Consider the following 11,959-nt stretch of genomic DNA (forward strand, 5'->3'; position numbering starts at 1 on the left):
GCACCACCCTCTGGAGAGCCCTGCTGTTCTGGGCGGTGCAGTTGCCGTACCAGGCGGTGATACAGCCCAACAGGATGCTCTCAATTGTGTATCTTTAAAAGTTTGTGAGTGTTTTACGTGTCAAGCCAAATTTCTTCAGCCTCCTGAGGTTGAAGAGGCACTGTTGCGCCTTCTTCACCACACTGTCTGTCTGTGTGGATGGACCATTTCAGTTTGTCCGTGATGTGTACGCCGAGGAACTTAAAACTTTCCACCTTCTCCACTGCTGTCCTGTCGATGTGGATAGGGGGGTGCTCCCTCTGCTGTTTCCTGAAGTCCACGATCATCTCCTTTGTTTTGTTGACGTTGAGTGAGAGGTTGTTTTCCTGACACCCCACTCCGAGTGTCCTCACCTCCTCCCTATAGGCTATCTCGTCGTTGTTGGTGATCAAGTCCACTACTGTTGTGTCGTCTTCAAACTTGATGATCGAGTTGGCAGCGTGCATGGCCACGCAATCATGGGTGAACAGGGAGTATAGGAGGGGGCTGAGCAAGCACCCTTGCGGGGTCCCAGTGTTGAGGATCAGTGAAGTGGAGATGTTGTTTCCTACCTTCACCACCTGGGGGTGGCCCGTCAAGATGTCCAGGACCCAATTGCACAGGGTGGGGTTGAGACCCAGGGCCTCAAGCTTAATGATGAGCTTGGGGGTTACTATGGTGTTAAATGCTGAGCTGAAGTCAATGAACAGCATTCTTACATAGGTTTCCTCTTGTCCAAATGGGATAGGGCAGTGTGCAGTGTGATGGCGATTGCGTCGTCTGTGGACCTATTGGGGCGGTATGCAAATTGCAGTGCATCTAGGGTGACAGCTAAGGAGGAGGTGATATGATCCTTGGCTAGTCTCTCAAAGCACTTCATGATGACAGAAGTGGGTGCTATGGGGCAATAGTGATTTAGCTCAGTTAGCTTTGCCTTCTTGGGTACAGGAACAATGCTGGCTATTTGAAGCATGTGGGGACAGCAGACTGTGATAGGGAAAGATTGAATATGTCCGTAAACACACCAGCCAGCTGGTCTGCGCAGGCTCTGAGGATGCGGCTAGGGATGCCGTCTGGGCCAGCAGCCTTGCGAGGGTTAACACAATTAAATGTCTTACTCACGTCGGCTACGGAGAAGGAGAGCCCACAGTCCTTGGTAGTGGTGGCACGGTATTATCCTCAAAGCGGGCAAAGAAGATGTTTAGTTAGTCTGGAAGCAAGACGTCGGTGTCTGTGACATGGCCGGTATATAATTTTTTGAAGTCCGTATTTGTCTGTGGACCCTGCCACATACGTCTCGTGTCTGAGCCATTGAATTGCAACTCCACTTTGTCCCAATACTGACATTTCGCTTGCTTGATTGCCTTGAAGGCATTGGAGCTCCCCCGGGTCTTTTTTTAAAATGGCAGAGGGGGAAGCGAAGGCTACTGAGTGATAGTGAAAGGGGAAGATATGTCGTGTTGACTTTTTTCACCCAATTTGTCCAACTCATCACCTCTAAAATGTAAATTAAACACTATAAAGAGTGAATATAATGTCTCATTACATACATATTTGAAGGTTTGTGTCGAATTTGAATAGGGGTTTTAGGGAGGCGCTAAAGTTATCTTCACAAGTAAACTGCGGCTGTCACGGGTTTTGAGAGTCATGATGGCTCGCAGTGATGATACAAAAAATGAACTATTGATTGAATGAACTATTGATGAACTCACAAGTAATTAACTTTACACTCACCATTGATCATTTCTTGATAAATAAATAGCGTTAAATATACGAGTTATACAAAGTAGAGAACTTTATTTTCAGAGGGGATGGATGTGATTCTGTTCAAAGAGAGAGATGAAGGAATATAATGATACTTTATATAATGTTAATGAACAAAGCATGAGAATGCACTTCGTCTATACATGTTGTTGAAAGTTTATCTAGCTTCTATAAACTAAAATTGTACTTTAAAAATAAGTTACGTTTACAACGTTTGTGTGATAACTTTGTCTGGTGCTAGCTGGCTAGCTAACTTGTCTCATGTTGCTATGACAACAACTGCGTAGCTAGAGAAGTCAACTATCACTATCACCACTGAATTATTTTTGAAGTTACAGTGGGGGAAAAAAGTATTTGATCCCCTGCTGGTTTTGTACGTTTGCCCACTGATAAAGAAAGGATCAGTCTATAATTTTAATGGTAGGTTTATTTGAACAGTGAGAGACAGAATAACAACAAAAAAATCCAGAAAAACGCATGTCTAAAATGTTATAAATTGATTTGCATTTTAATGAGGGAAATAAGTATTTGACCCCCTCTCAATCAGAAAGATTTCTGGCTCCCAGGTGTCTTTTATACAGGTAACGAGCTGAGATTAGGAGCACACTCTTAAAGGGAGTGCTCCTAACCGCAGCTTGTTAACTGTAAAAAAGACATCTGTCCACAGAAGCAATCAATTAATCAGATTCCAAACTCTCCACCATGGCCAAGACCAAAGAGCTCTCCAAGGATGTCAGGGACAAGATTGTAGACCTACACAAGGCTGGAATGGGCTACAAGACCATCGCCAAGCAGCTTGGTGAGAAGGTGACAAGATTTGGTGCGATTATTCGCAAATGGAAGAAACACAAAAGAACTGTCAATATCCTTCGGCCTGGGGCTCCATGCAAGATCTCACCTCGTGGGGTTGCAATGATCATGAGAACGGTGAGCAATCAGCCCAGAACTACACGGGAGGATCTTGTCAATGATCTCAAGGCAGCTGGGACCATAGTCACCAAGAAAACAATTGGTAACACACTACGCAGTGAAGGACTGAAATCCTGCAGCGCCCGCAAGGTCCCATTGCTCAAGAATACATGCCCGTCTGAAGTTTGCCAATGAACATCTGAATGATTCAGAGGACAACTGGTGAAAGTGTTGTGGTCAGACGAGACCAAAATGGAGCTCTTTGGCATCAACTCAACTCGCCGTGTTTGGAGTAGGAGGAATGCTGCCTATGACCCCAAGAACACCATCCCCACCATCAAACATGGAGGTGGAAACATTATGCTTTGGGGGTGTTTTTCTGCTAAGGGGACAGGACAACTTCACCGCATCAAAGGGACGATGGACGGGGCCATGTACCGTCAAATCTTGGGTGAGAACATCCTTCCCTCAGCCAGGGCATTGAAAATGGGTCGTGGATGGGTATTCCAGTATGACAATGACCCAAAACACACGGCCAAGGCAACAAAGGAGTGGCTCAAGAAGAAGCACATTAAGGTCCTGGAGTGGCCTAGCCAGTCTCCAGACCTTAATCCCATAGAAAATCTGTGGAGGGAGCTGAAGGTTCGAGTTGCCAAACGTCAGCCTCGAAACCTTAATGACTTGGAGAAGATCTGCAAAGAGGAGTGGGACAAAATCCCTCCTGAGATGTGTGCAAACCTGGTGGCCAACTACAAGAAACGTCTGACCTCTGTGATTGCCAACAAGGGTTTTGCCAGCAAGTACTAAGTCATGTTTTGCAGAGGAGTCAAATACTTATTTCCCTCATTAAAATGCAAATCATTTTATATCATTTTTTACATGCGTTTTTCTGGATTTTTTTGTTGTTATTCTGTCTCTCACTGTTCAAATAAACCTACCATTAAAATTATAGACTGATCATTTCTTTGTAAGTGGGCAAATGTACAAAATCAGCAGGGGATCAAATACTTTTCCCCCACTGTAGTTCTCCATGTTTGTGCTACGTTAGGGCTGAATCATTCAGCCAATTGAGCATTTCTTGCCGTTCTCATATCTCCAATGTGTCAGTTAATGCCAGATATTTAGGAAATGGAGTGAGACATTCAGGTGTATTGGGAGGATTTTAGTGATAGACACCGCTGCGGGTTTAACATTGAGTAGAGAGGGAGGACTGTTGTGTCCTAACCTGCCAGGGAGGGGAGGGATTCTTTCTTTCATTTGTTTTGATACATTTTGCAGGGTTATTGGGGTAGAATGGCAATCTGAAGGGTTTTGTAATTTTACATATCTAGTTTACAATTATTTAGTTAGCCATAAAATGACTATTCAGTTGCCATCATAAGTTACTTTTCTCCCCTTTTATGCATCAAACGGGTACTCACATCACCACAGATGGATCATGGCTAATTTAGTGATAATTTCCTGTAATCTGAGGGGTTATAATGAGCCAAATAAGGAATAAAGTTGACATTGCTCCATTGCAAGAGACATCTTTTAGAGGGTGATGTCCTTAGACTTCAAAACAAATACTACAAACTAGCAGCTGCTTCCTGCTTTACATCTAAATGTGTGCTTATTCTACATAAACGCAATCTACCCCTTACAATTGAAAATAATGGAAATGATAAACTGGGCAGATTTACTTACGTAGCCTAGTGGTTAGGTTAACTGCCTTGTTCAGGGGCAGAACGGCAGATTTTTACCTTGTCAGCTCGGTGATTTGATCTGGCAACCTTCCGGTTACTAGGCCGACGCGCTAACCACTAAGCTATCTGCCGCGCCATAGAAAGTTTAAAGACTTTCTTGAGAACTGACTATGTTTTAACATCTACTGATATCTACTGGTAACATGGAATTTATAAAAACATTACCGGCCATTCTCTCTGATTATAATCCCATTCTTTGTACATTTCCAATCTTCCCAATGAAAAAGTGTGCACTGAGATGGAGGCTTAATAATACTTTACTCTGATTTCATCTTTCAGTTTAGATCCAATTTGAAATATGTTTTTGAAATAAATGACCACTCAGTGGAGGACTCAACTATGGTATGGTTAGCTGTAAAAGGTTTCCTAAGAGGAAACACTACACATTTTTCCTCTAATTTACAGAAATCAAGACTTCAGAAGATCAGTGAATTGGAAAATCATTGTAAAATGCTGGAAGACTCTTAAACAACTATTCAACAGAGAGAAATTGAGCTAAAAACAAGTAGACTGGAACATAATGACCTGTTGCCACGTAGAGCAGAATTCACTATGCAGAGGGCAAAATAATACTATTTTCAAGGGAGTAGGCTTAGCCACTTACTGTTGCTGCAGTTTAAACATGCTGAAACAAGATCATCAATACAGCTGATCAGATCCCCTACTAAGGGACTGATATCTGATCCTACAGAAATAAATACAACTTTTAGAGCATATTATTCAAATGTATACAGTTCCTCACATAACTTGAATACTTCTGCTTGTCGGCAATTCCTGGAGAACCTTACGTTGCCCACACTTTCTCAAAAAGAAACAGTTTTATTAGAGGAACCTGTCACTTTATCTCAACTGAAAGCTGCTCTTTTAAATATGAAGAAAGATAAAGCGCCTGGTATTGATGGAATACCACCTGAACTCATTCTCAACATTTGGGATGAGCTAGGACCAGTTATTCTTGAATCTCTTAACATTGCTATTGAAAAAGGAGAATTTCACAGAGACATACGGCTATTATATCCCTTATCCCGAAGAAAGGAAAATACCTCACAAATTGTGCAAATTTTTGGCCAATCAGTTTAATCGGAACATAAATTAAGATGACAAAGTTCTAGCCATGTGACTAGAGAAAGTTATTAACAAGCTCGCACATCCTGACCAAACAGGGTTTATTAAGGCTTGTCAGGCAGCTGATAACATGCACCACCTGTTTATTTTTTTATAAAAAAAAAATATATATATATATTTATTTTTTTACCCCTTTTTCATGGTATCCAATCCATCACTGCAACTCCCATACGGACTCGGGAGAGGCGAAGGTCAAGAGCTGTGCATCCTCAGAAACGTGACTCAGCCAAGCCACACTGCTTCTTGACACAATGCCCGCTTAACCCAGAAGCACCAATGTGTCAGAGGAAACACCTGGTGACCGTGCTTGCGCCCGGCCCGCCACAGGAGTCGCTAGAGCGTGATGAGACAAAGACATCCCAGCCGGCCAAACCCTCCCCTAACCTGGACAACGGTGAGCCAATTGTGCGCCACCCCATGGGTCTCCCGGTCACGACAGAGCCTAGACATGAACCAGGATCTCTAGTGGCACAGCTAGTACTGCGATGCAGTGCCTTAGTCCACTGCACCACTCGGGAGGCCCCATGCCACCTGTTTCATGTGGTTGCTAAGGCTTCCAATCTGGATTCCCCATGTGCTGTGTTATCACGCCAGCTCCAATCACTAACGACCCTCCTCTGCCTGCAGGAGGAACCGAGGAGGGGCCGTTTAGAGTGGGAATATTTATGGGTTGTTCTTGAACATTTTGGTTTTGGGGCTAGATTTATACGTATGATTCGCAGCATGTATGTGAATCCTACTATTATATCTACTAGCACTACCCATTCTAATCCATTTACCATACAATGAGGATGTAAGCAAGGTTGTCCCGACTCCCCTGTGCTATTTTCTCTCTCTCGAACCGCTGGCACAAAGCATACGGAAAGATTAGGCTTCATCACATATCAAAATCAAACAAACTGAACAAGCCATTTCTCTGTATGCAGATGACATATACTGCTCTACGTCACAAACGTTCAGAAATCCCTCCACCCAATAATGTCTATTTAAACAGCATTCAGCTCATGGTCTGGTTACAAGATCAACTGGTATAAATCAGTTCTACTACCTCTTAACTCAGCTATAGGAAGTGTGCAACTACCACCCATGATCCCAGTGAAGAAACAAATCACCTACTGTGCTTAGGCATTACCATATCCCCCTCTATATCCCCCTCTATTCACACAACTTGCAGGAAGAACTACTTAGAAACCTTTCAAAATACCAAAAATACATATAACGACAGTCCGCTATGGCCATTTCTTTGCATGCTAGAATCTCAATTATTAAAATGATTGTCCTCTCTCATATCAATTTTATGAGTTCCATGTTTCCACTGCCTCCTCCTGTAGACTATTGGTCTAAACTTTACTCTGTCATAAAGAAGTTATTTTGGGGGAGAAAGAGACCACAGATTAAATATGCAACACTACACTAGGTGGACTTGCAGTTCCAAATATAACATTTTATCACCTAGAAACCCCAATCACCAATTAATTAATTTTAACATTTGCCATAGAACCTATCTAACACCTAAAAAAAAAACATCATATGGGTATTAGTCCATCGCCATTATATTAGTTCTGCACCACAGGGGACCTTGGTACTTTTCAGCATCTGGTTGAATTCTGAGGGAAAGTCAACGATGTCATCTCTGTACTTATAGATAAAATACTGCCATTAGATCCAATAGTGATGCTGCTTTGTGATAACTCTGATTTGCACTTGTCAGAACGCCAACGGAGAGTGTGATTGGCAGAAACCACAGATGTTTGCGGAATCCACCTCATCAGTTACCATTGCGACAATGGCTGCTCACATTTAAGGAAATTGTACTTATGGAACTCTCCACAGGTGTCCACTCTAGACTCATATAAAAAAGCAGTAGCGGACATTTCTGAACTCTTAACCAACGGGCCTTTACATCCATGAATGTGTATAAGTAATTTGTCACTATTTCTGAGACTATATGATGTATTGTTCAGTAGATTTAGTATGTAATATTAATTTATTTGTATTTATCTAATGATTTATTTTGCATGCTATCAGATCGTTTGTGGGGCGTGGGGTGGGGATTTAATTTTTTTTATCTATAAATGTATTGTATGAATCCTATGAATTGAAATAATATGATGTAAAAAATCTACGGCAAGACTTGAAAATGGCTGTCTCGCAATGATCAACAACTTGACAGAGCTTTAATAACCTGTCTGGGCTAGGGGGCAGTATTTTCACGGCCGGATGAAAAACGTACCCAATTTAAACAGGTTACTACTCTGGCCCAGAAACTAGAATATGCCTATCATTAGATTTGGATAGAAAACACTCTGAAGTTTCTAAAACTGTTTGAATGGTGTCTGTGAGTATAACAGAACTCATATGGCAGGCAAAAACCTGAGAAAAATACAACCAGGAAATGAAAAATCTGGTGCCTGTAGGTTTTTCAAGTCATTGCCAATCGAACACACAGTGACTAAGGATTAATTCACATGGTTGTAGTCATTTCAAATGATGTTCTATCTAAACTACAGTGTCTGTGATGTCATTTTGCACTTCCTAAGGCTTCCACTAGATGTCAACAGTCTTTAGAAAGATGTTTGAGGCGTCTATGATGAACAGAGACCAAATGAGAAGGCTGGGAAGTTGGTGACCCAGGGAAGGATGTCAGTTCATTGGCGCGCATTCATGCGAGAGGTAGCTCTGTTCCAAAACATTTTTCAAGACAATGGATGAGTCCGGTTGGAATATTACTGAAGTTTCACGTTATACAGGCCCTAAAGATTGATGCTATACAACGTTTCACATGTTTGAACGAACGTAAATAGATTTTTTTTTTACTTTTCATCGTGACATTTTCCTCGCACGTCCTACATTTTGAGTAGCATACTGAACACGCAAACAACATGAAGTTATTTGGACATAAATTATTAACTTTATCGAACAAAACAACATTTGTTGTGGACCTGGAATTCCTGGAAGTGCCTTCTGATGAAGACTATTAAAGGTAAGTGAATATTTCTAATGCTATTTATGCATTTAGATGACTCCAAAATGGCGGCTATCTGTATTGCGTAGTGTATTTTTCTGAGCACAGTACTCAGATTATTGCAAAGTGTGCTTTCCCAGTAAAGTTATTTTGAAATCTGTCAATGCGGTTGCATTCAGGAGATGTTAATCTATAATTCTTTGAATAACAGTTTAATATTTTATCAACGTTTATGACGAGTATTTTTGTAAATTGTAGTGCTGATTCACCGGAAGTTTTGGGGGAAATACATTTTCTGAATGTCACGCGCCAATGTAAAATGCTGTTTTTGGTTATAAATTTGAACTTGATAGAACAAAAAATGCATGTATTGTCTAACATAATGTCCTAGGAGTGTCATCTGATGAAGATTGTCAAAGGTTAGTATGTAATTTTAGCTGGTTTTCTGCTTTTGGTGACGCCTGTCCTTTCATTGAAAATGGCTGTGTGTAATTGTTTTGTCTATGTACTGTCCTAACATAATATAACTTTATGCTTTCGCTGTAAAGCCTCTTTGAAATCGGACAATGTGGTTGGATTAAGGAGATGTTTATCTTTCAAATGGTGTAAAATAGTTGATTGTTTGAGAAATTGAAATTATTAGATTTTTGCTGTTTTGAATTTCGCGCCATGCTATCTTGTCAAGCAATCCCGTTACCGGGATGAGAACGGGAAGGGGTCCCATAGAGGTTAAGAGAAGAATGTGCAAAGCTCTTCGACTTGCCCAGAATGACTCACAGCTGTAATCGCTGCCAAAGGTGATTCTAACATTGACTCAGGGGTGTAAATAATACTTGGGTAAATAATATATTTCTTAATTTAATTTTCAATAAATGTGCAAAAATGTCAAATTGGTTTTCACTATTTGGTATCGTGATTAGATGGCAGAGAAAAAAAAACTATTTAATCAATTTTGAATTCAGGCTGTCACACAACAAAATGTGGAATATGTCAAAGGGTATGAGTACTTGAAGGCACTGTATATGATCACACTGGTAATAGATCATTTCTTATATTACTTGTGAGGCACAGCTGAGTGAGCATAATTAGCGTTTTACATTTTTATAGACTGATGGCCTGCAACTGATGGAGGGAGCACCGGTGAGGCCTCCTCTGACCTGACTCACTGTCCTTATTTCTGCACCAATTCATGTTACTCCTATGACCAGAGAAAGTAAAATATTCCTCGACATTGAAAAAGACACAAGCCGTTAATAATAACAACTGAAGCTGATCAAAGCACTTTGCTATACTCCTTCATTGCAGCTGCAGTACTACTTGTAGCATGACTGAAAGTTAGCGTTGACAGTGCTGAATAGCAACTTAAACATGAATTTACTCATGAAAACTGCAGATCTTTGATGTATTCGTTGAGTCTCTCAAGTCATGGTTTTAAACGTTTTAAAACCTCACATTATCTGCTTTGCTGTGTGTACAGTCTATGGCGCGAGGAAACTGTGCAGACAAGGTAATCTGAGCTAACTGATTGGCCAGCGGTAGGCCTATAGGTGCACTTGATTTGCTCTCTGGGACTGCCAGGTAGGCAGAGTTCTACCTTCAGACACATGAAATGGTTCAAAATGGGAACACTTTGCCGTCCCGGCGCTAGGGCCGCTGAATCATGAGCACCTACCGCCAACAGCCCCAAACAAATATAAAAAATAGGAACGCAAGGCTTTATTGTTGGGTGTTTATGCCTTGGAGACCAGTTGGTGACCACTGCAATAATGGCACAGATATAAAGATGAGTCCTCTATCTCTATGGACTGCTTTTACTGGGGAGTGCCAATATGTCCGACCTGTGGCTTTAAAGCCTCTCAATGGCGAATGCATAGCATCAGCAATCCAGGGTTTATACAGTGCATTCGAAAACTATTCAGACTACTTGACTTTTTCCACATTTTGTTACATTACAGCCTAATTCTAAAATGGATTAAATAAAAAAAAATCCTCATCAATCTACACACAATACCTCATAATGTCAAAGCGAAAACAGGTTTATAGAAATGTTTGCAAATGTATTTAAAAAAACAGAAATACCTTATTTACATAAGTATTCAGACCCTTTGCAATGAAACTCGAAATTGAGTTTAGCTGCATCCTGTTTCCATTGATCATCCTTGAGATGTTTCTACAACTTGATTTGAGTCCACCTGTGGTAAATTAAATTGATTGGACATGATTTGAAAAGAGGCACAGATCTGGGGAAGGATACTAAAACATTTCTGCTGCATTGAAGGTCCCCAAGAACACACTGGCAACCATCATTCTTAAATGTAAGAAGTTTGGAACCACCAAGACTCTTCCTAGAGCTGGCCACTCGGCCAAACTGAGCAATTGGGGAAGAAGGGCCTTGGTCTGGGAGGTGACTAGGAACCTGATGCACACTCTGACAGAGCTCCAGAGTTCCTCTGTGCAGATGGGAGAACCTTCCAGAAGGACAACCATCTCTGCAGCACTCCACCAATCAGGCCTTTATGGTAGAGTGGCCAGATGGAAGCCACTCCTCAGTAAAAGGCACATGACAGCCCGCTTGGAGTTTGCCAAAAGGCACCTAAAGACTCTCAGACCATGAGAAACGAGATTCTCTGGTCTGATGAAACCGAGATTGAACTCTTTGGCCTGAATGCCAAGCGCCATGTCTGGAGGAAACCTGGCACCATCCCTACGGTGAACCATGGTGGAGGCAGCATCATACTGTGGGGATGTTTTTCAGTGGCAGGAACTGGGAGACTAGTCAGGATCGAGTGAAAGTTGAACGGAGCAAAGTACAGAGAGATCCTTGATGAAAACCTGCTCCAGAGCACTCAGGACCTCAGACTGGGGCGAAGGTTCACCTTCTAACAGGACAACAACACTAAGCACACAGCCAAGACAACGCAGGAGTGGCTTCGGGACAAGTCTCTGAATGTCCTTGAGTGGCCCAGCCAGAGCCCGGACTTGAACCTGATTGAACATCTCTGGAGAGACCTGAAAATAGCTATGCAGCGACACACCCCATCCAAACTCACAGAGCTTGAAAGGATCTGCAGAGAAGAATGTGAGAAACTCCCCAAATACAGTTGTGCCAAGCTTGTAGCGTCATACCCAAGAAGACTTGAGGCTGTAATCACTGCCAAAGGTGCTTCAACAAAGTACTGAGTAAAGGGTCTGAAAACTTACATAAATGTGATATTTCATTTTATTTTTTAAATGTCTAAAAAACTGTTTTTCTTTGTCATTATGGGGTATTGTGTGTAGATTGATGAGGGGGAAAAAACAATTGAATCCATATTAGAATAAGGGAGTAACAAAATTTGGAAAAAGTCAAGGGGTCTGAATACTTTCGAATGCACTGTATACATCATTGGACACAGCCCACCCTGTTCCAGCTCACCCTTCCAGTCTAATCTGG

The sequence above is a fragment of the Salmo salar genome, chromosome ssa21 (genome assembly GCF_905237065.1).
Source record: "Salmo salar chromosome ssa21, Ssal_v3.1, whole genome shotgun sequence".
Taxonomy (NCBI): Eukaryota; Metazoa; Chordata; class Actinopteri; order Salmoniformes; family Salmonidae; genus Salmo; species Salmo salar.